Raw genomic sequence first — 25922 nt, 5'->3', positions numbered from 1 at the left:
GGAACCTGTACCCAGCTGAGAAGCTGGCCTAACTGATACATGATCAACTATACTTGCTCCAACGGCAGGGAAAGCAGGTGTCATTCTGCTGGATGCCATGTCATGTAGGGATATGGGTGTAATGAAGAGGCAGATTGGGCTGCCAAGGAGACCTGCAGAGGACATGATGTGGCACGTTGCCCTTTTCCCCCGCAGGCTATCATTTCTGTGCTACACAAGTAGTTTCTGCTGTTGTGGGATGAGGCTTGCCTGGCAGTAACAGACAATAAGCTACAGTTGGTGAAGTCAGCTGTCTGGCAGTGGCATTCATCCTGCCAGTTGCTTACACGGGATGAAGTGCCCTTCACACGTCTTCAAATTGGGCACTGCCCTCTTACACATGACTTTTTACTACGCCGAGAAGATATCGCGTTTTGTGATGCTTGTGGCATGCAAATCTCTGTACACCATATTCTAACGGATTCTACTGTGACACAAGGGAAGAAGCAAATATTGGTGGGAATCTGCCCTCTATTTTAGCTGATGATGAGACAAAGTTTTGTGATGTCTGGACTCCTGGCTAAGCTTTTAGGCTGGATGTTTTAGTGTGTTGCAGAGTATCTGGCTCCTACTCTTTTATTCTTGCAGTCAGCCGCAGTCAGCCAGTAACATCCATGTGGTTTATTGTTTTAGCTCTTTATACCAGTTTCTTCCTTTTTAGCTCGTCTGAATATTGGTGATACTATGTTCGGTGCTTCTATGTGGGTACACATAGTATTACAACTTCTGTTACCTTTATTTTATGTGCTGTGTTATACTCCTCTTTAGTGTATTTCACTGACATTTGTCTCAAACTGTTTTGGCAGACAGGTACTGCAAATCCACAGTATTCCTTAGAACTGAGATGCAGTGATACTGACGGATCATTGTGGGGAGCATATTGCTGTTTAAAATGTATATAAACACCTTCATTTTTATTTTTCCACCAGCTAAAATATAATGGTGAAGGTGCAAACCAAAAAGAAATCGGCCCAAGGCTACCATACCGAGTCCTCCAAATTTTTCTGTTGCTCCAACATCTCACATAAGTACTACTTTCCAGGCACAAATGTATCATTACTAATCATTCCATAGAACCTTCCGCTGCTCCACAAGTAAATTGCAATAACACATGCACCACCCTGAACAATGTCGCACATTTGTGTATGCAGTTGGTGGTTTACAGAAGTCAACAGGATCATGAAAATGTCTTTTGGTCTCTTAATGGATAATTCTTTCATTGACATAAGTATTTGATTTGCTATGAAGATTCAAAATAGGTTTTGTTTGTCTGCTTTGAACAGTTGACATGAGTCGTGCATTCCTTGCGTGTTTCCCTGATCTTTCTGTATCAAAATACAGGGTGTATACGCTCCGGGAAAAACCCGGGCATATTTTCATCCAGGAGAAAACTGGGAAAAACCCTGGAATTTTTTAGAATTTTGTAAATTTTTCATTGTTTTAGTCTTCAGTTAAATTTTTGTAATTTTGACTGGTAGGAACTGATAAATAGCAAAATGTGTCAAAGGCTTTAGGACAAAGACTGCGGAATACTTAACAACAATAAACTGCTGCTGATGAGCGCGACATCACAGCCGTATACATAAAGTTCGTATGAGCAGTTGCCTGCAGGCTCATGCGCATGAGCAGGTGAGTTGCGTATAGGCAGTATCTTCTCCCGCTTCCGACTGTTTGAAGTGTGGCTGTTAACTGTATCAGCAATGGTAACAAGTATCCAGATGCTGCCTGGAAAAATTGTTCTGGTGCGGCCAAGCTGCCAGATTCGCTCATACGTGGAGCAGTCTGGGTTGTAGTAGGGAAGGGGTTAGTCTACACATGGGCCGTGTTTACGTTTAGTGATTTTGCTTTTCCTCTTCGTTTACATTTCTCATGTCAAATGAAAACAAAACAGGTTTGTGTGGCTGGGAGCTGTCAAGTGACTAAAATACATTCACATAATTATGGAAGGCTAAAATATGTTATTAGTTACAGTTTTGTTTCCATGTCTTTGGCAGTTGAGTATTAGTCGCCTTGCAGAACAGTGAAGTAATTTTTGTCGGTTTACTAAAAAAAATAAAGTGGCTTTTATTGATCTTTTCTGTTGAGGCAGTGAATTTATTAGAAATGAAGTCTTTCATTCCACACTATTGGTTAGTTTAAACTGTTCACTGAATTTCAAGTGCACTTTTTCATCTTCTGGCATGTATGGCATTGATATAGTAGAGTACTGGCACTCAAAGAAAATTTGCATCCCGAAAACAGCAATGTAAAGCTTAATATCAGGTTTGGCCCACTTCATTGTGAACCCAGACATATGAATGTGTACTTTAAGCTAATTACGCATTTTAGTATGGTTTACGAAATTCTGATGCTCCAGTATCCTCTGATGATCTATTCCTTTTGCGATGTCGTGTAAGATCTCTCACTGCAGCCACCCAAGCTCAGTAACGCCTGTTTTCTGGTGCTCTGTGGCAACTGCCGAAACGAAACTATTTCTAACAGGTTGCTGGAAAATACTGTGAGTGATGCTGTGTAAAGTGTTACTTTCAAAGTAATTTTCCTTTTACAGAAGATGAGCTATGATGCGTGTGAGAATGTGCAATGAATTTCTTAAATCGCAGAGTGTGTGACTTTTATCTAAAACTTAACACACTGAGGACCGGCCACTTAGAAGAATTTCACGCTCAAAACAGCAGACATCAATATCATTATTTAAAATTTTACTGGCACATTTGGGTGATGTATCTTAAAGTGTAACACACACAAAAAGACTAATATTATATGTGAAAGCTTAGCTTTTCTTGTAGCTACACTATGTACATTAACTTAAACCATTAACTTTTTCTATTTGTTGTTCACGCTATGTAACAATGATGTTGCTATTGGCTGACTAGATCACGTGTCGTATGCTCTGAACATCTGTTGCCTGTAATTGGCTGGTGCGATCACGTGACATGAGATATTATTGATCTGCATCTACATCGATACTCTGCGAATCACATTTAAGTGCCTGGCAGAGGGTTCATCGAACCACCTTCACAATTCTCTGTTGTTCCAATCTTGTATAGCACACAGAAAGAATGAACACCTGTATCTTTCCGTACTAGCTCTGATTTCCCTTATTTTATTGTGGTGATAGTTCCTCCCTATGTAGGTCGGTGTCAGCAAAATTTTTTTGCATTTGGAGGTGAAAGTTGGTGATTGGGATTCCGTGAGAAGATTCTGTCGCAACGAAAAACACCTTTCTTTTAATGATGTCCAGCCCAAATACTGTATCATTTCAGTGACACTCTGTCCCATACTTCGCGATAATACAAAATGTGCTGCCCTTCTTTGAACTTTTTCAGTGTGCTCCGTCAGTCCTATCTGATAAGGATCTGACACCGCGCAGCAGTATTCTAAAAGAGGACGCACAAGTGTAGTGTAGGCAGTCTCCTTAGTAGGTCTGTTACATTTTGTAAGTGTCCTATCAATAAAATGCAGTGTTTAGTTAGCCTCCCCCACAACATTTTCTATGTGTTTCTTCCAATTTAAGTTGTTCGTAATTGTAATACCTAGGTATTTAGTTGAATTTACGGCTTTTAGATTAGACTGATTTATTGTGTAACCAAAGATTAACAAGTTCCTTTCAGCACTCATGTGGATGAGCTCACACTTTTCGTTATTTAGGGTCAACTGCCACTTTTCACACCATTCAGGTATCTTTTCTAAATCGTTTTGCAGTTTGTTTTGATCTTACGATGACTTGTTAGTCGATAAGCAACAGTGTCATCTGCAAACAACCGAAGACAGCTGCTCAGATTGTCTCCCAAATTGTTTATATAGATAAGGAACAGCAAAGGGCCTATAACACTACCTTGGGGAATGCCAGAATTCACTCCTGTTTTATTCGATGACTTTCCATCGATTGCTACGAACTGTGACCTCTCCGACAGGAAATCAAAAATCCAGTCACATAACTGAGACGATATTCCATAAGCATGCAATTCCACTACAAACTGCTTGTGTGGTACAGTGTCAAAAGCCTTCCAGAAATACGGAATCGATCTTAAATCCCTTGTCAATACCACTCAACACTCCATGTGAATAAAGAACTAGTTGTGTTTCACAGGAACGATGTTTTCTAAACCCATGTTGACTGTGTCAATATACCATTTTCTTCGAGGTAATTCATAACGTTCTAACACAATATACGTTCTAAAATTCTGCTGCATATCGACGTTGACGATATGGGCCTGTAATTTAGTGGATTACTCCTACTACCTTGCTTGAATACTGGTGTGACCTGTGCAACTTTCCAGTCTTTGGGTACGAATCTTTTGTCGAGCGAATGGTTGTATACAATTGTTACGTATGGAGCTAATGCATCAGCATACTCTGAAAGGAACCTAATTGGTATTCATTCTGGACCAGAAGACTTGCTTCTATTAAGTGATTTATGTTACTCATGTTGGCAGCTGTTCTCGATTCGAATTCTGGAATATTTACTTCATCTTATTTCATGAAGGCATTTTGGAAGACTGTGTTTAGTAACTCTGCTTTGGCAGCACTGTCTTAGATAGTATCTCCATTGCTATCGCACAGAGAAGGCATTGATTGTTTCTTGCCGCTAACGTACTTCACGTACAACCAGAATCTCTTTGAATTTTCTGCCAGGTTTGGAGACAGTTCCATTGTAAGAACTGTTATAAGCATCTCGTATTGAAGTCTGTGCTAAATTTCGAGCTTCTGTAAAAGATCGCCAATCATGGGGATTTTGCATCTGTTTAAATTTGGCACGTTTGTTTCATTGTTTCTGCAACAGTGTTCTAACTCGTTTTGTGTACCAAAAAGGATCAGCTTCGTCGTTTGTTAATTTATTTGGTATAAATCTTTCAATTGCTGCCTATACTATGTCTTTGAATCTAAGCCACATCTGGTCTACACTTATATTATTAATTTGGAATGAGTGGAGATTGTCTCTCAGGAAAGCATCAAGTGAATTATCTGATTTTTTGAATAGGTATATTTTTTGATTATTTTTCAAGGATTTGGGGATTAAAATATTCACTCTCGCTATGACAACCCTGTGTTCATTAATCCCTGCATCGGTTATGATGCTAGTTAGCAACAAATAATCCCGAGTTAATAAGAGGTCAAGTGTGTTTTCACAACCATTTACTATTCACGTGGGCTCATGAACTGACTGCTCGAAATAATTTTTAGAGAATGTGTTTAGCACAATTTTGGATGATATTTTATGTGTACCTCCAGAATTAAACATGTATTTTCGCTAACATATCGAGGGTAAATTAAAGTCACCGCCAACTATTTTCGTATGACTCGGGTTCGTGTTTGAAATCAAACTCAAGTTTTCTTTGAACCTTTCAGCAACTGTATCATCTGAATTGGAAGGTTAGTAAAAGGATCCAATTATTATTTTATTCCAGTTGCCAACAATGATCTCTGCCCATACTAACTCAAGAAAGTATCTGCTTCAATTTCGCAACAAGTTAAACTACTTCTAACAGCAACAAACACGCCACCGCTAACCTTGTTTAGCCTATCCTTTTGGAACACCGTTAGGTTCTTCACAAAAATTTCGGCAGAGCTTATATCTGGTTTTAGCCAGCTTTCAGTCCCTATAACGATTTGAGCATCAGTGGTTTACTTTCCCAACACAGCTACGACAATTTACAACTGTTATACCAATGGTTCCTGTATCTGTGTTCTTTCTGTGTTCAGCCTGCACCCTTTGTGACTGAAGCTGTTTTTGTGTTTTCTGAGACCCTCTAACCTAAAAAACTGCCCAGTCCATGCCACACAGCCCCTGCTACCCACATAGACGCCTCCTGTGTATAGTGGACACCTGACCTATTCAGCGGAACCTGAAATCCAACCACCCTTTGGTGCAAGTCAAGGAATCTGCAGCCTACATGGTCGCAGAACCATCTGAGCCTCTGATTCAGACCATCCACTTGGCTCTGTACCAGAGCTCCGCAATCGATCCTGTCGACTATGCTGCAAATGGTCAGCTCTGCTTTCATCTTGCAAGCAAGACTGGCAGTCTTTACCACTTCTGTTAGCCACTTGAAACCAGAGAGAATCTTTTCTGATCCAAAGTGACACATCATTGGTACTGACGTGAGCAACTGCCTGCAGTTCGCTGCACCCTGTGCTCTTCTTGGCATCTGTGAGGACCCTTTCCACATCTGGAATGACTCCACACAGAGTGCACATTGGTTTTCTTACTGGTCTTGTCAGCCAAGTCCCTAAGGGGCCCCAAAACGCGCCTAATGTTGGAGCTTCCAACTACCAATAATCCCACCCTCTGTGATTGCCCGAATCTTGCAGGCTGAGTGGTTTCCTCTGAAATAGGACAGGTGACAGCATCTGGCTCAGCAACAGACAAACCGGGGAGGCCTTAGGTGTGGCCACCTGGAAAGTCTTTCACCGCCTGCTTCACCCCACAGCCGGCCCACAAAAGTGGTGCCCATCCATTGCAGCCGCAAGCTGTGTAACCGAAGCCATCACAGCCTGAAGCTGAGAGCGATGTGTCACCAACTTGGCTCGCATCCGAACACAACAATTGCAGTCCCTGTCTGTACTAAAGATCGTGGAAAACTAAACTATGCAGATAAACAGACTATCGGCATGTACTGCAGAACTCTATTGTAGACCCTGACGAAAATGCAGGAACTGTGTCTAATAATATGCAGATATTCAAAAACCTAACTACCAAAGCACTCGGATGAAACTAAATAATTCGCCCCTGATTACGAACTTGTAGTATGTCACAAAATCTATTTACTTTCAGATGCAAACGAAAATGCGAAAACAGTGGCTGTTAGATATTAAATTTACATGCAGCAATTCAAGAAACTAAACTATTAAAGCACACAGATGATATAATAAAATTCGCTCCTGGTTAGGAACTCGTAAATGTCACAGAAGCAGTTACTTCCCTGGTGCTGTATCTGTCTCGGTCGGCTACTGCTGCCAGACTGATTGGCTTACAAAGGCGCATTTGACTCTTGATTTCAGTGCTTCAGAAACTAACGTTCTGTGTTTGGAGTTCGAATCATATACTTTCGTAATATGAATACAAAAATATGCAGTGTAAATATTGCTGCACATCGAAGATCTTTCCAAAACTTCTTTTTGCTGAGTTTTTTCATTTCGTAAGTGCCAGGATGTTCTACACTGGTGTTTTAAAACCTTTACCATTCAAAGGATTGATACTTTAATATCTATGAGGGAAAGTATACTGTTACTTGTCATGGAAAAAGTGTATTTTTCACCATGGAAGAAGTGTATTTTCACATGAAGAAAAACGCTTTCTTAACCGGTAATCCTTGAAATATTCGGGAATTTATTTTTTCTTGCTCACGTATACGCCCTGAAATAACATTGTTAATGGTTGATTAGGGTACATGGAAATTGTGTTACTCATCTTTCAGAATGCCAGAACTTGTAAGGGAGCTAAAATAGTGTCTTATTTGAACTCTATAAATTATCTCCATTAGATCATTCTGATAGGCCTTTTTTTTATGTTGACACATTGTGCATGCCTTCATACATTCTTCTTTCTTGAGCTGGCTTCACAAATAAATTTTCTAAGGTTTGCTTGAGATTTTTGTCCTCATAGTATATGCTATTTGTATATTTACTACTTTATACTTTCAACACTCTACAGATGCTTCATTCTTATGAGGCACATATGAGCAGTTTGTTAGCTGCTGTTGCGCATTTATTGTAAGATATACTTTGTTCTTTATTTTATTTTCTTTGTTCCTATGATGCTAACATTGATATGATGTAATAGGATAGGCATGCGCATCAGTTCTCTGTATTAAGAGATCTGAAATTAATTTGCATGTACAGTGCAAAAGACCTTGAGGTTTCTGGAAGAAGCCTGTTCTTAATGCATTGAAAAAGGATCCACAACTATAAATAATAATGTAAACCTAGAAGTTTCCTTAGACAAGACACAATGAAAGAGGTCTAAAGACTTCATAAAGATGATGATTGTAATTTATATGTACAGAGCATGTTTTGAATACTATGTGATGACTGCATTTTGGAAGCCTCACTGTAATACTGAGTTCTTGCCTAACTTGTTGCATAAAATTCAATGTTTCACTTTCAACAATTATCATATGTCATATGCCATATGCCATCAGAAGATTCAGAATTGCCAAGATTACACTGATACTAAAATCTTCTACTACTTAAATCTCAGTCCGCAGCTCATGGTCATGCGGTAGCGCTCTCGCCCGGGTTCCCGGGTTCGATTCCCGGCGGGGTCAGGGATTTTCTCTGCCTCGTGATGACTGGTTGTTACGTGATGTCCTTAGGTTAGTTAGGTTTAAGTAGTTCTAAGTTCTAGGGGACTGATGACCATAGATGTTAAGTCCCATAGTGCTCAGAGCCATTTGAACCATTTTTTTTTTTAACTTAGATCTCACCCACCTGGCCAACTATGGTTATTAAAGCACCCGCTTCCAAGACAGGGAGACATGCCAGCCTGGGTTCGAGTCTGCCCAGCAGTTTGATGAGTCAGTGTGCTTGCCAGCCTGAATGACTCATCTAAGATACATGTTATGCAAACACTTAGAAATCTTTCTCACATTTGCACATGGAATTTACTCTAGGTGCACACAGTTGCGTATACTGATTCCATCGTGCAGAGTGAGTAGGAGCTGGACGACTTCAGATGTTTAGTCTCCTTGAACCCACAATTAGCAGCAGCTGTGATCATCTCCTTCCAGAGTGATTGTGCTGTGTTTTTATGTTAAGATGATTTTGTAATGACTTGATCTAACAGACTGATAGTGCTTACACTTCATCAACATTCAAAAATATACATTGCTTTTGCTATTATATGCTTCTCTTTATAAATGATATGCTGTTCCTTCTTTGACTGTCTTTGAAAATGACAAATATGTTAACTGTGCCAACAACATGCAAAGCACACACTGTCATTGCTTAATTCTTATATTAATTTCAGATTATTGCATTCATGCAGAAGGGCACCATATTGGACACTGCTCCCTTTTCAAGAAAAGGGACCTAAAAGATTTAGTTGATGTGAAGTGAGGGCTACGGTGAAATTGGAGAAACAGACTGGATGTAGAATGAAAGTCACCAGAAACATAAGGTAAATAAGTCAGATTATACCCTTCCTCACTTTTTCATTAACCCATTTCCCATGTAAGAATGTATTTTGATAAACTTAAAGCAACAAAATTAGAAGCATTTTGGTCCTTTTGCTGTATACATGGGTAAAATACCTAGGCATCTGTTACTTTCCAAGGAGTTCCTAAATTCTCTTCTTCCCTAAACTCTCTTCTTCAACATGGTAAAGATGTGAAGGAATATTTCCCCAACAGTTATGTGTGAATACAACATCGTAATTGTGCTGTCATGACTCGCCATGCTAATGCGGGGAGGGGACAAGAGGAGGAGCTAGAGAGAAGAGCAAGAGGGAGAGATGGTGACTAATGGCAGGTGAAGGCAACACATTATATATCGTCCTGTAACAAGTTTCATACAATGTGTAGGCAGTTATTTAAATTTCATCTTACACTTGTTTAACCATTATGGGATATTGAATACTATATTACAAATTTTGCTGCATTACACTTGTGTTGTAGAATTTGACAGAAGTCACATTTGAAACAGTTTTGTCACATTCATTTATGTGGGGAAGCATTTTTCACAGAATGCCAAAAATATATTTTCAATTGCATAAAAACTAAATGCTGAAACTGAAAGAAACCATTGTGATTCCTTTATTACATGTGTGTAGTAATTTGTGGTGCCTATCAGAGAAGTTCCTCTGCTTGCTGTAGTAAACTACAGCATTCTTATACATTTTGATGGTGATGTGTCTACGTCTGTATCTAATCCATTAGCCAGTGTGTGGCAGAGGGTCCTTACTGCACAACTATCATTTACTCATTTCCGTATTTCATTTGCTAATAGTGTGTGTGAAGAATAACTATGGTGAGCCTTGGTATGAGCTTAAATTTCTTATACTTTACCAACCGCATATACTGCTGCTGTTTCTTCTTAAGATGTGCTCATATGGAACTTAATAGTAAACCTCCCTGTGATGTACAGTGTCCTTTGCAGTGCCTTCTGCCAGAATTGGATGAGCATCCCCAGTTCACTCTTCCAGTTACTAAACAAGCCTATGACAAAATGCTCCATTTTTCTTTAAATCTCTATCTTCTCTATTAATCTTACTTTGGACAGACTAAAAAGTAATACATACGAAACATAAAATAAAATGATTTTATAAGCTACCTCTTTGATGGATGAATTAAATTTCCTTTTGATTCTTCCAGTGATTTTGTGACATTTGTCCCTTCTGGAACTGATTTTATATGATTGTTGCACATAGTCACTCTGGACACACACTTGTATATATTTAACTCTTGATTGTTTCCCGTGACTAGTTGCCATTTGTGTAATCAAATGGCGTTTCCTAGAAATTGATGCCAAATAGTTTAATCAAATAATAACGGTTGTTGCCAAATGTTGTGTGTAAAACAACACATTTTCTGGTGTTGTGCCTTACACAGCAGCATCACCTGTTAATAGCCTCATCCAAATGCTCATTGTCTGGTTGTGCTACTGGCAACAGTGAGTGCGCTGTGGCAGGTGTGATCATGTTTGTCATTGACTGTTTCACACACCCTCAACCTGACAGGAAAGGTTATACATCACACAATCTCACTATGGCAATCATTGATTGAAGCCCTTGCATTAGCACCTTGGTGGAAAATGCAAAGTGTTCAGATAGCACAATGAGTTAACTTCAAATTTCTTTTGAAACTGGGAAAAACTGATACAGAAGATCATGCCATATTGAAGGAAGTGTACGGAAGTTAACGTTTATCGCAGTTACAAGCTATCCACTGATTTAAAAGATACAAGGAGTGACATGAAATGAGCAATGATGATTCACACTCTGAACAACCCTCAACATCAGAAATGGACAATAACATTGAGAAAATTGGTAAATTGATCCTTGAAAATCATTCTATAGGGTCAGGCGGTCAATCAACATCATGATGTTGAGGTTCTGACTGCTGATTGTGAATAAGTGATGAGACGAAGATAGGATTTGTGGAACTGGAAGTCCTGGAGCTCCACAAAGACAATGTGCCAACCCATTCTGCTTTGTCTGGTGGACTACCCAGCATATTGCTTGACATGGCTCCCTATGACTTCTTCTTATTTCGTTAGGTCAAATCGGTACTTAAGAGACAAGACTTGACAGTGTTGAAGCGATGAAAGCAAAAGTGATGAAGTTTGTGATCAAGCTGACAGAAGTAAACTTTCATCACTACCTTGAACAGGGGGGAGTGTTGTGCTGATTCCAAGGAGAGTACATTGAGGGTGATAATTTTTTTAATGTAATAGGTGATCAGTAAAGGAAGTGTGTGTGTGTGTGTGTGTGTGTGTGTGTGTGTGTGTGTGTGTGTGTGTGTGGGGGGGGGGGGGGGGGGCAGAGGGAGAGGCTTGATAGTCTCAGATGATGCTGTCGTGTAGATCACACCACCAGAAGTTGTAGTAAAATGCTATAAATCTTGCATGGGATCAATGTATGACACACAGACTGGTATTTGACCCTTAACACAAACAAATGTGGTGTATTGCGGAAAAATATTTACCAAGAACCATTATTGTTTGATTAAAGTATTTCTCATATGTTAGTGGGAAACTCACTTCAACACAGTTGGCCATCAGTTACTAGGAAAAACCACACAATTACACAAATGGCAACCAGTCGCTGGTAACAGTCTCAAGAGTTAAAGATGAACTAGTGTGTGTCCAGAATGACTTACAGTGAAACAGCTGCATGTAATTAGTTCTAGAAATAGCAAATGCCACAGTGTGTCTCCCTGGAAGAATCACAAGGAAATTTAATTCATCTACCAAATCTTTGTGATTAATGTTTCTTGAGTATCACTTGTTAGTCTGTACCAAGTAGGATTACTTGAGGAGATGCAGATTTTAAGAAGAATGTTTTTTAGTTGGATGAGTGAATTGGAGTTGCTCATCCAGTTCTGGTGACAGGCACTACAAGACACATTATACGGCATGAAGAGGTTTAAAATTAAATTCTGAATGTGTATATCCCAGTTTGCCTATATTACATCTCTTACATCATTGTTCACCACAGAATGCCATACAGAAAGTACATTACTAGGTCTGGAATGAATTGTGCATATCAACTTTCTCCTATGAAAACTTGCACCACTCCATTCAGCAGGATTGCCACAAGTTCTGGAAATCGAGGAATATCAGGGAATTTCAAACATGGCAGGGAAATTTGGAAAAAAAAAACCACTGGAAAAATCTCGTTTTTGTTTTAGTAGATGAAATGGTTTGTTTATTGAGATGTCGTGCATAGTCACTGGTTGCGTGCAGCTGAGTATGCCCACTGCTTCCCTACTCCCTCATTCTTACTGTGTCTCCCCTTCCTACCATTCCCCTCAGCTTGCAGGCAGCGCTACCACCAGTTCTTGCCATTAACCTAGCAGCTGCCGACAAGAGGCTGGGAGATGTGAGGAGTGGTTTGTATGGATCTGATTCTCAGAGACAGTTGATGCAGTGGCTGGAAACAGTGGTCACGTGGTTGTGATTTGTGTAGAGTGATTATGTGAAAATGCTGATTCTCAGAGTATTGGCGCGAGTTATCTGTTGGTTGGAATGATCATGTGATTCATTTCATTAGCATGGTGTCTGTGACTCTTGAAAAGCTGGCCCCACGAGTGGACTTCCACAATGGGCCAAAACCGCTGGTCATTTCTGCGGGCATCTCCAATGGATTGGGCCTGCCGATCTGAAGCCTGTCATTTCCTATAAATGTACAGGCCCTGCCCATCGGATTTAGTCTCGCCGATCTGCCTGCAGGCTGGGTCCGTTTGTGTGTGGTGTAATGCGGCAGAGTTTAGTCGTGGACTGTGGTGCTGTTCGGCAGGTCAGAGGCCACAGGCAATAGATTTTGGGAATTGTGACTGTCTCATTGCAAGTGCATTGTACAGTGTGGTGTTTTATAGACATTTTATTGTTCTAGCACATTTTGGCACTTTGAAAGTAGTTTGTATATTAGAAAGTATGGACGATAAGAAGAAGAAAATTGTGGCAGTTGCTGGCAGTTTGTATGCTATGTACGCCTGTATTTCTCGAAAGAAAAATCGCACAATACCTGTATAATGAAATGATCGTGTGGCATTGATGGCCGTGAGGCCCCATCCAGGGAAGTTCGGCCACCGGGTTGAAATACTTCGTTCAGGTGATACCACATTGGCCTCCTTGTGTGTCACTGATTATGAAATAATGATGAGGATAACACAGCACCCAATCTATGAGCAGAGAAAATCCCCATCCTGGCCAAGAAGCGAACCAGGATACGGTGCATGGTAGGTGGACGCACTACCACTCAGCTAAGCAGGCAGGCAGACATACAATACCACTAAATTAATAGATGTAACACAGTGGGTAATAACTGACAATAATGAACATAGTAGAACCAACATTTCATTGGCAGTCACCCATAGTAGTGTCTTACACAACTCTTCCCCACCTTGTACAGTTCTTTCAAGAGGCCTACTTTTCTCGGAGGTTATTTCTGAACATCAGTGCTCTTAATGAAACACATTTTACCATTTGGCTTGCTTTCTTCATTTAAATACAGTTCATTACAAAAGATGCTGATGTTAGTACTTCAAATTTTTGCTCACACATTTTGAAATACAAAAGTCCTGACAGTTTTTTGTCAGCTTATGTCTTTACTCACCCTTAATATCTCAAAATTTGTTAGGGAAAAATGCTAAAATTTGTCTGGAGATCAGGGAATTTCACTTGGGGAAACTTCTGGCAACCCTGTTCAGTTGACTCGGGACTGTGCATCCCCAACCAGAAGTATACATTGGCCACCAGTTACTTGAAGTTGTTGAAATTTGGATCCTGTATTAGACAATAAGTTAACATGGTTACCATGTGTACACCAGTTTGAGGCAGATTGGATGAGGAAACTTACTACCCTCAGATTTCTCAGTTGCACCTCCCAAGATTCAGACAGCACAGTTCTTCCGTGATTCTACTAAGCTTTGATTTTATCCCACCACTATGAATGTGTTGACTACAGGCCAGCACAACTACCAGTAGTGAGCTTGGTAGACCATTGCCACCATATGTCTGCAAGAACAAGCAACACACGACAGCTGCATCAGGACTTTATGCAGAATCGGCAGCAATGAGTCAAAAATGTATGCCGCACCAGGACTTGAACCCAGGATCTCCTGCTTACTAGGCAGTGCAAGTAACTACTGTGCTACCCGGACATGGTGTTTATCATAAATGTGAGGACAATCTTGGTATGATCCCCTGTTGACCCACACTCTCGCCTAATGCCATCTGTCTGTAGTTCTGTCTGTGTCCTTCCTGCTCACTGATTTTAGATTCCTGTTGGAGTTTGGATGTAAATGTGCATCCACACTGGAGGTGGTTGTTCCATTTCCCATCGGACATGTGTGAAAGAACAGTTCACCACACATTCATATAATTGATTTGCCTTGATGGACAATGAATTCACAACATTCAGTGCACAGATGCACATTTACATTCAACCTCCAGCAGGAATCTAAAATTAGTGAGTATAGAGAACATAAATGAAGACTGCAGATGGGTGGTGCTAGGTGAGTGTGGGTTAGCCGGGGAGTGTACAGAGATAGTCCATGCATTTGTAATAAACATTCAATCCTGGTGGCGCAGTGATAAGCACAACTGCCTAGTAAGCAGGAGATGCTGGGTTTGAGTCACAGTCTGGCACACATTTTCACTTGTGGCCATTGATTCCTTACAAAGTCCTATTGCAGCTGATATCATTAGTTTCATTTTTTCTTTCTTCCCCCTGCAACTTCAGTTTATATGATCTGTCAGATATCTATTCATCTGTTACTTTACTCTGTATCACAATCAACAGTTTTTCAGACTGGTTACACACAACTCAAAAATGGGTAGACAATCTGAGATTAGATTCGAGCCTCTATGCAGGGGGCACCAACTGCCATCTCTTGTCTTCAGTGAATCCCCCCCCCCCCCCCCCAGACCCCTCTTCTCACACACACAATTCGACATATATTTGCTGGGGTAGATGGAAAGTCAATGACAGGGTTGGTTATACTTTCACACTTACAAGGGGCACAAGAAGTGTTCACTGCTGAGTGCATGCAGTATATACTGCAGAGTTGGTTGCTGTATCACAGGCTATGCAATACATTAAAACTCTTGCAAGAAAGGACTCCATGAGCTGCTCACAAGGAATATCCCCGTGCTATCCCACAAAACTTTCGGTTACCAGCATCCGAGATCTATTAGTTGACCTCCACAGCTCCTAAACCACTGTAACTTCTGTCTGGGTACCAAGCCATGTGGATATTCCGGGAAATGAACTCACTGACAAATTAGGTAAAGAAGTAACTGCAGAAGACAAACTAGAAATCATTGCAACTGCAATATCTAAATTTTGAAAATTTAGAAATATTAAATGGCAGGCTGCTTTAACCAAGGGAACCACTAAGGTTTACCACAATTACAACTAGTGGTGTTATTTATGAATTATCTATCGATAATTTGTAAGAAACTTGGAATACAGCATTTTTAAATACAAATTTTCTTAGATTTGTAAGGTGTTTGACAGGCAGAGTTTTAAACAGTGATTTTTTAAATTTTGAATTCTTTTCTTGAAGTGTAGCTATCACACCATCCTGAATGGGTAGTGGTTAAATGGAGAAATGTGAATCATCCTGTTTTTTTTTATATATATATATATATATATATATATATACACACACAAATTACTTTCTTCAACTCAGACCTTCTCATTGCAGAGCCATCTCCTTATTTTTCACTTTCCTTTTGATTCATATTTGTCTATCCTGTTTTCCTGCGTACTGCACTGCCCAGTTCTTATGCATTTCTATTTAATCTACCAGTCTTGTAAATTCTCATAATCATTCTCTCCAAGCTTAAGTCTCCACTTCAAGGGTCTTGAGCTTAGACCTCTCAAGCTAAAGATCCATGTCTAGACACACATTTGGAACAGTTCTACAGCTTGGTGTGCAGTTCCTTCTGTCCTACTGGAATTCAGGTCAGCTTATTCAACGATTGGGATGTGTATGCAGCAGAGACATCTGAGCTGACTTTGTTTTCCTGTGACAAGACTGTTCAGAGTACTTCATTGCTCATGTCTCTCCTCACTATGAATGCTCCTGAAAGTTTGGATACTGAAGTAGTGGAGGATTATTCAGTGTGTGCTTTAGTTCCTGAAAGGTATTGTTTCATCTTTTGTCCCATTCTTATTCTACTCCTTTTTAGCCAGTTCATGAAGTGGCTTCCCAATTCTGCTAAACTTTGCTATGAATCTTCAGTAATATCTGACTAAATCTATGGATCCTTTTGGTTCTTGCACCATTCTCAACTGGTGGAAGAATTTCATTTCTTCCACCTTTACCATGTCTGGTGAGGTTCCTTTGTCTGCAGTGCAGTGGCCTAAAAGGATCATATCTTTCCTTAGGAACTCATATGTATCTGGTTGCAGCTCTGGTATTATGCTCTCGCAACCTGTCCAGAATTTCTTGGAGCTGCTCATTATGCTCCTGCAGTTTTCTACCATAGCACACTATATTGTCTAAATTGACAAAACATGTTATTCCTTGCTGGTTCTCGAGACTGTTTACGAGCTGCTGAAAATATTCTGGGGCTACTTTGTCCTGGTGGCATTATCTTGTACCTATAGTACTGGTAGTTTGAACTAAATTCTGTTTTCCGTCTGTCTTCTCATCTCTGAATATTTAATGGTATCCACTTGCAAGATAAAGTGTCGAGAAATACTTGATATCGAAGGTATTTGTTAGTGGAAATGCATGTATTGTGATACTGTTTAATTGCCTGTAGTCGACTAAGACTCGCCATTTCTGTTTGCCACAGACATATGTACTTTTGAGAACAAATGGCAATGGGACACTCTGTGCACTTGTTTATGTAACATACTAACATGACTTCCTCTTTCCTCTGACATGTCATTACTTTAGTAGACTGTTACTAGTTTACTAGTTGCTGTATTTGCCACTAGCGTGACTTTTATCGAACTTTGCTCTCTGACAAATTCATTGAAATCATTATACACCTTCTGTTTCAAAATTTCACTAACGTCTTGGTATTTGCACCCTATGTACAATCTCCTGCGCTGGAACGACCATCCCTTTAACTATCTTGTAGTATGATACCGTCCACTTTTAATAACACTATCTTTTCTTCTCTCTACCTGATCTGCCAATCAGAAACTCGATCACCTGTGAACTTAGAACCTTTGTTTCTATTGTTTTGTTAAGGGTACTTTCTGCTCTTGTATTCTCAAGTTTTCACGTGTATTATAACTTAACTTATTTTATGACATGCATGCCACACAGCTGTGTGTTACGCATTTTATAAAAACTGAACAGCAGTTGGTAGTTATGATAAAAAAATTAACCTTCAGACTTTTTAACAAATTTCTACTGATTAATCCATTGTATGGGATACCCAATTCCGACCCATATGCGTGGAATTTATGCCCTTCTTTTCTGGCACTTTGTACACTTAAGTGTATTCTTGCCACACTTGTAGTACATACTGCTTCACTGGTCATACCTATCAGCTGAAGCCTCTCTGCTTCATTCATTTTAATGTTATTAACAGGAATACTTGTGTTCATTATCAAGCATAACTGTGCCCTGTGTTAAAATAAATAGTTTCAGTTGCTTCCTTAGTTCTGCACAATACCTCAGTATGTAGCATAGTCTATTACCCTGACGGTGGGCTTATTTAATGTGAAATTGCCAGACTTGTGGCTTGGTCACTTCTTAGTTTCTCTGGTTATTTCTCTTTCTGCTTGGCATTGGCACCCTACCTTTTGTCTGTGTATGCCACACACTTTTGTTGCAGCCTATAACATGGTGCCCTTTTCACTTACATTTAAAATAAATGAGTGCTTTTGCATTTGTGCATATTCCAGTGTGTCCCAACGAGTTAGTTGTGACACCTTATTACTTTCAGACATTCATACTCTTTACAATTTCCCTTTTAGGTACCAGGTTTTATCTCTCTCACTCTGGCCCTACTGTCTACATCTGTGTGAATGTCACTATCACATTACTAGTGAATTTTTTACCTGTCATTATATGGATCCTAGTATCTTGAAACACTGTAGTTCTCTTGTACCCCTGTGTAAATTTACTACACAGCATTTCAACTTTTCTTGTGGATTTATACCTCTCTTGTACTGACAGTAGGGAACAATCTTAGTGCAACGCTAAGTTAAATGCCTTGGCCTGTTTTTATCTCATCAGCCTGATTTACTGTAGTTTGTGAGAGACCATTACTTAATGATTCTGTGAAACGTGCTATTCCCAGGGTGTCAACTAATTTGATATCCCCTTTCAAATTCTGTTGAGACATTGCTGTACTTACAGCTTCTCCGAAATCGTTCTGAATTTCGTAAATCTTCACTCACATTGTAGTTGGTTCTGCTTATCCTTGCCTAGCTCGAAATCTCTTGCATCCCTAGCAGTTGGTCACACTCTTACTTGTGTAATTGTCCTTGAGGACCTAGTACACTTCATCACAGTTACCTGTCTTCTCTTGTATTTGGAACCTGACCTTGCCTCTCCGATAATTTTAGGGTTTATCTGCTGAAATAAAGTTCGTATTCCTCCTCCTTCACTAAGTCAAATGCAAAATTTACATTTTCTAAACAGACTTTTAGATCCTTTTTATTACAGTCAAATGATTTGACTATAATGCACAGCACATGCTATGCACTAATTCTACAATTTGCTGACGAGCTTACTTCATTAGTTGTAGCCAGTCTGACAAAATAGAGTAGTATTATAACAGATCCAATTTTTTATTTTATCTCCTTGCTATGTTAGATGTGACATGTAGCGCTGTGATGTATGAGGCTTCGCTGCTGGGCAGTGGTCTCAGTGTAGGATATGCTGGCCGTCCTGTACCTCCTGTTCCATTTGTGTCCTTGGTTTGTCAGTCGCCACCGTCCAGGACTGGCTTGAACTCGTGACCGTCTGTCTGGCAGTCTTTACTGCTTGTTAACCTCTGCTCGGTGCCTGCCTGCAGCTATTCTGTTGCTGCTGCATCTGCCTAACAATCTTTTCTACCTCCATCTCAGGAATGTTGCATGTTGTCCTCGTGTTAATCATTGCAAACCTAGCAATTTCTATGCTGTAACACCTCACATGCTTCTCACAGTTTGTATTTGAATAACATCCCTAGCTCGAGTAAACCTATTACCCTTCGAAATTTAACTGTATGTGAAGAGGAATGAGAATGAGAGATGACTTGGATGAATGAAAACTCGAAAACTAAAATGTTACTTCAAAGTTCATTTCATGAAACCTCTTACAGGAGGAACATCTACTCATACGGAACGTCATCTTCATTGGACTTCAAAGCCCTGGTGCATGGGTAGTAGCAACATTAATCTGCCTACCTGTCACATCTTCCAACCTCCAGACTATCTGTGAACTTACAAGCAAGACTCCTATATCTTCCCCAGCTTACCATTTCTTGACCTCGAGACTTTCCTGGATTGATGTTGGCTGAGCATGGTCTCTACTTTAACACTGCTTACTGAAGATGGCAGACTGACTCACGGTGCCACTGTCTAGGCTATGATTCCTCTGTGACTGCTCCAGACTGCTGCACTGGTTTCTCTCGAGGACCCTGTGTCCTCCATTTCTCTGGAGCTTTTTGTTAGACTCTCCCTGTTGAAGGTCTTTTCATTGCCTAACTGGCTATCCTTGTGTGGTGGTGTTACGGTGTTTCACAGAGGCTGAGTGGAGGGGGTAAAGGTGATTTTGCCTAAATGGTCTCAAGTTGTGTCTTGAGTACTTCATTGGCTTAACATTATGCAGCATGTTCCCCACAATAAGCCCTCCCTTGTTACCTCTCACAACTCTTACTTTTTGTCTCATTTCATACCCACTTATTCCCTAACGACCTTCCTTTATTCATTGTGTCTCATTTCTTACCTTACAGGCCCCTTTGTTTGTTTGGTTTGGCCCAAACAGATGTCTGTCGCACCACTATTCACAGAATCTGTAGTGTCGTCAGCATCATCTTTATGAAGTGTTCCAGTAGTGTGGCAGTGGTAGCAAATGACCACATCTGAAGGACCATGATAGCACGTCATCCCTCCTGATTGTCAATGATACAGTTGCATATTTAATGCAACAGATAACCGTTCCTGAATGGAGAGGGGATCTAGTATTTGACTACTGTCTCATGTGTAAGTACCAGTTACTTTTCCTTCATGTATGTGCATGTATGCATATATACTTAATGAGTGTTATTTTTTCTTGTAGGATTGTTAAATGATGTCACAACTAGCCAGTTCTTGTTCTTTGCATTGCTATCAGAGGATCGGTGTCCTGTTAAGAGGCATATTAACATTCTTTACCATGATTGGCTGCACACTCTCAGGGTAAGTATAGTGTGCGCAGGTTTTTGTTTTTGTCCTTGTGTGTGGTTTTTGTCCTTGTCTTTGTTGATGTGTCACGGTAGATGATTGCTGTGCTACAGTGCTGAAAGATGTGAATCCTATTGTTAAAATTAATCGGTCTTCTCATGTTTGCAGTACTACGAAACGAAGAAATAGTCAGGACTCGGTAGTTTGTAATATATCTAAGGTCTCCTAAAATGGAGACATCACATCATTAAACATCGTCACTCACCCTACTAGATGCTAATTTTTTCAGTCTTCATAGTGAAAGATTGAACAAAAAGTGTATTGCGGCAGTGTGTTTCAGTTACTCACCTAAGGTTGCCCAAATTAAGGGAAGTGCTGAAGTGCCGATTAGTGTTGAACTTCTTGAGACACTCAAAACAAGAAAACATGGGGCCAAAGCTGTTGTATAATGTTGTGCTTTTGCTAAGAATATGAAACAAGAATAAAGAAGGCTTAAAACTGTGTGTCACAAAAAATAATGAATTGTTCTCAAGAGATGTTTGACTGTTTTTTTTATCCATTCCATGAGCACAGTGAATGCTGTTGAGGATTAATTTTTCATTCAAATGCCAAACAATTAAAAAAATTCAGATTACAGTATCAGTGTAGCTATCCAAATGACATTTACAAGAAAAAGATGACTTTCATAAGAAACAATTTCAGAAATAAAATGATTGCAAAAAGCAAAACGTGTGTAAAATTGTAGACATTTGGTCAAACTACAAAAGGTTTTTTGGATCGTGGCCCCTCAACAGGTAATCTAAAACATCAGCAAATTTTTTTTGGAGCTCATGCCTATAATTTTGTGCAACAATGCTATATGAAATCCCTGGTGAATTAGGTTTGGACACCAAAGCTGTTGTTTCAACTGTAACTGATTACCTCTTAATCTCAGAATATCTGCTGCAGCCAGCAACCTCCTGAATCTGCCCTACAGTATTCATCTCTTGGTCTCCCTGTACAATTTTCACACCCACACTCCACTCCAGTACTGAATTGATCACTTCCTTCAGTCAAGTTGTCCCCTCATGAACCAGGGACCTTGCCATCAGTGGGGAGTCTTGCGTGCCTCTGCGATAGATATAGCCGTGCCGTAGGTGCAACCACAATGGAGGGGTATCTGATCGATGAGAGGACAGACAAACATGTGGGTCCTGAAGAGGGCAGCAGCCTTTTCAGTAGCTGCAGGGGCAACAGTCTGGATGATTGACTGATCTGGCCTTGTAACATCAACCAAAACAGCCTTGCTGTGCTGGTATTGCGCAACGGCTGAAAGCAAGGGGAAACTAAAGCCATAATTTTTCCCCGAGGGCCTGCAGGTTTCCCGTATGGTTTAATGATGATGGTGTCCTCTTAGGTAAAATATTCCGGAGGTAAAATAGTCTCCGATTCAGATGTCCGGGTGGGGACTACTCAGGAGGATGTCGTTATCGGGAGAAAGAAAACTGGAGTTCTACGGATCGGAGCGTGGAATGTCAGATCTCTTAATCGGGTAGGTAGGTTAGAAAATTTAAAGAGCAAGTCCAGTGACCAGTGTCCTGGTGGAGGCTGGAGTCCCCCCATTGCGGATCCAATGTGCGCAAGCGCTGGCCAGTTACATTGCACACATTCGTTGTTCTTCTGAGCATCCAAATTACAGTCTCCTTTTCCCACCCGCAGCAGTTCATCTCGCGCATCGGTGGCCCAGGTCAGGGCTCGTGACTAGTTTGCGTGTGATCCCTGCCCTCCGAACTGGAGTCCTTCCCTTTACCACCTCTACTTAAGGTCCATTCACACCTCCACGATGTACACCTCGGCCGGAGCTTTGTCTGGGCCTTTTGCATGGCCGTAAGAACTCCGTTAACCCCGCCGCTCTCCACTGTCACTTCCTCTAGATTCTTGATGTGTTCTGGTGCTAGCCGGCCGAAGTGGCCGTGCGGTTAAAGGCGCTGCAGTCTGGAACCGCAGGACCGCTACGGTCGCAGGTTCGAATCCTGCCTCGGGCATGGATGTTTGTGATGTCCTTAGGTTAGTTAGGTTTAACTAGTTCTAAGTTCTAGGGGACTAATGACCTCAGCAGTTGAGTCCCATAGTGCTCAGAGCCATTTTTGTTCTGGTGCTCTGAAGTTGGTTACACTGACGGCTCGATGGCTGATGGTCACGCAGGCTTTGCGTATGTTCATGGAGGACATATTGAACAGCACTCCCTGTCAGATGGCTGCATTGTTTTCACTGCAGAGCTGGCAGCCATATCTAGTGCTCTTGAGCACGTCCGCTCATTCTCTGGTGAGTCACTTCTCCTCTGTACTGACTCCTTCAGCAGCCTATGAGCTATCGACCAGTGCTGCCCTCTTCATCCTTTGATAGTGTCTATTCAGGAGTCAAACTATGCCCTGGAACAATCCCATCATTCAGTGGTGTTTGTGTGGACCCCAGGACAGATCGGAATCCCAGGCAATGAACTTGCTGACAGGCTGGCCAAACAGGCTATGTGGAAACCACTCCTGGAATTGGGCGTCTTTGAAACTGACATTCATTCTGTCCTACACCACAAGGTTTTTCAGCTTTGGGGGACGGACTGGCATAACTGTATGCACAACAAACTGCGTGTCATTAAGGAGACTCTGAATGTGTGGAAGTGTTCCCTGTGGGCTTCTCGCAGGGAATCAGTTGTCCTTTGTCGGCTCTGCATCGGCCATACGTGGCTCACACATGATTACCTCCTCAGTCGTGGGGACCCACCTCAGTGTTGCTGCGGCTCCAAAATGACATTCGTCCACCTCTTGCCAGACTGCCCACTTTTAGCCGCTTTGTGGTGGATTTTTAGCTTTCCCAGCACCCTACCTTCGGTGTTGGGCAACAATGCCTCAACAGTAGCTTTAGTTTTATATTTTATTCGTGAGGCTCGGTTTTATCATTTGCTCTGAGTTTTAGCACGTCCTTTGTCCCTCTGTGTCCTCCACCCTAGGACTTACAGGGTGCAGGTTTTAATGTATTGCAGAGTGGCTGGCTTCTCCTTTTTTATTCTCATGGTCAGCCAGCCGTGGTAATCTGCTTTCTTGTTTTTAATCTCTCCTCCCTGTTTCTTGTGTCTCTGTGGTTTTCTTGTCCTGTTTTGTCCATTGTAGTGTTGTCCTGTCATTCTTCTGGTTCTTCCTTTATCCTTTTATTGTGCCGTACGTCGTCTGTTTTCTTCTTTGCCTTTGGTAATTATTCTACTGGGAACAAGGGACCGATTACCTCGCAGTTTGGTCCCCCCTCCCCCATTTTAAACCAACCAAATGTCTTAAATTTCAGCCAGTAACTAATATGGATCATCTCTGACTGCTACAATTTTTTGTCTCGTTATATTTCACACACCCCTCCAGAGTGAAATGGACTGTTCTGTGTATCTTTCTATTGGTTGACAAGCTATACGTGTCGGAACTCTTGCACTGTTACTATTCTTCTTTCCTTGTTTATGGCCCTTGAGGTCTCATATGTATCCTAGTATTTGCATATCATCGCCCCGTTGAGTGTACCATTTCTCCGTGGCAGGAAACCTAGACCTTCTATGGAATTTGTTTTACATAAGACAGATGCGGATGTTCAAGAACATTTCAGTGAATCCTCAGATGAAGACTTTCACCACAGTGATGGTAACCTTGATTTAGAGATCTTTAGTGATCACAACACTTAATTCAGAGAAGGAAACAGAAAGTGGTGAAGATGTGAGATGATGATGATGATGATGATGATGATGATGAAGCTTATTTCTTCAGTAAGAACTGATGTTTTCGCTGGAGAAAACAACAGCCACCAGCTAACATAAGAACACAACACATCGTCGTCTTGCAGCTTCCTGGACTGCGACAAATGGCAAAAAGTCTCGGAGAAAACGCTGCTGTTTTGGAAGTATGGAAACTTTCCTTTACACAAGGTATTCTAGATGAAATCGTTCAATGAACAAATCTGAAGATATAGAAACTTAAAGCACAGTACATAAATGATCGCTTATCCTACCTACAAGATGCTGATGTCATAGAGTTGAAGGCAATAATTGGTCTATTGGTGTATTCAGCCATTATCAAATCATGAAACAAATGGGTTTACAGCTTGTTTGCAACCTATGGGACAGGCAGAGCTGTTTTCAGATGCACTGTTAGTAAAGAAAGATTTGTGTTTTATTACCAACAGTACGATTTAACAACCTAAATTGGGAGGTGGGAAGAAAGTTGACAAGTCAGCAGCAATTTCACAAATCTTTCTGCGTTTCACTGAAAACGGTCAACTTTTATGCTCTGTAGGTGCAACAGTGTGTGTCAGTGAAGTGCTTGTACCTTTCTGTGGAAGGTGTGGGTTTAGAATGTATATGCCAAACAAATTGGCAAAATATGACTTGAAAATTCAGTGGTTGACCGATGATCATACAAATTTCTTGTATAATACATACATTTATTCCAGAAAAGCCAGCAATGGTCACACCTTTTCAAACTATCAGAAAGGTCACAGTGTTCCCACACAAGCTGCTCCTTGATTGGTGAAATCTATTGAAAATAAAAGGAGAAAAATTACCTGTGACAGCTGGTATTCATCAGGAATCTAGTCAATGAATTTTCCGCAAGAAGACCTCACATACTTTGGCACACTCAAAAGAAATAAACCAGAGAAAGCACAGCAGTTTCTACCTAATAAGAAATGAGGTTTTGAGGACAACTGTGTATGGTCCTACACAGGACATTACACTGGTTTCCTTCATGCCCAAGAAGTCAAAACCTACAATACTGATCTCTATGTACCATGCAGTAAACAAATGATCCTGAATCAGGTAAAACTGAGATCATCATGTCTATAACATGACAAAAGGTTGTGTGCTGTTTCGACCAAAGGTGTGCAGCTCATCCTCAATCTGCTGGATGAGAAGGTGGCCTTTAGCCATTTTCTTCATGTTAGTTGATGTTACTTGTAATGTTACTTCTTATGTGGTATGTCAAGCATATCTAAAGGCAGAAGTAATGACAAGATTGATCTTCATGAAGACTCTAGCAAGAGATCCTGCTGAGCCTTTTACTATAGGATGCTTGCCATGAGGGTTGAGTGACACCAGCAGAAGAATACTTCACATACGAGATGAGCCGCAGACACAGAAAGAACAGTTAGGAAAATGAAAAGCATGAACCTTGTGACCTCCTCATCTGGAGTGGAAAAAAAGATATTCCTGTCAACAGTGTCATGTTCCGATTTGTTTGGAGTGTTCTAGGAAGATCTGTGAGAAATGCATACAAGTCAAAAGTGATTAAAATGTGATTCAGGACCTCTTAAGACTACATAATTAGTTTGTATTTGTTCTTTTAAAAGTCTTTATTGAATTATGACGTGCAGT

At 40.7% G+C, this 25922-nt stretch overlaps 1 long non-coding RNA gene across 1 annotated transcript in view; it reads left to right on the top strand.

Annotated features, from left to right (window-relative positions):
- Positions 1 to 25922, top strand: part of LOC124555812 — a 105201-nt gene that overhangs the window by 31742 nt on the left and 47537 nt on the right. The window contains exons 2-4 of the long non-coding RNA XR_006968594.1: positions 9008 to 9157; positions 20113 to 20362; positions 20439 to 20557. This is a non-coding gene — a long non-coding RNA (uncharacterized LOC124555812). The remainder of the gene's footprint in view (positions 1 to 9007; positions 9158 to 20112; positions 20363 to 20438; positions 20558 to 25922) is intronic.

The sequence above is a fragment of the Schistocerca americana genome, chromosome X (genome assembly GCF_021461395.2).
Source record: "Schistocerca americana isolate TAMUIC-IGC-003095 chromosome X, iqSchAmer2.1, whole genome shotgun sequence".
Taxonomy (NCBI): Eukaryota; Metazoa; Arthropoda; class Insecta; order Orthoptera; family Acrididae; genus Schistocerca; species Schistocerca americana.
Note: the sequence above shows the minus strand (reverse complement) of the source record. Positions and strands in the feature narration are given on the sequence as shown.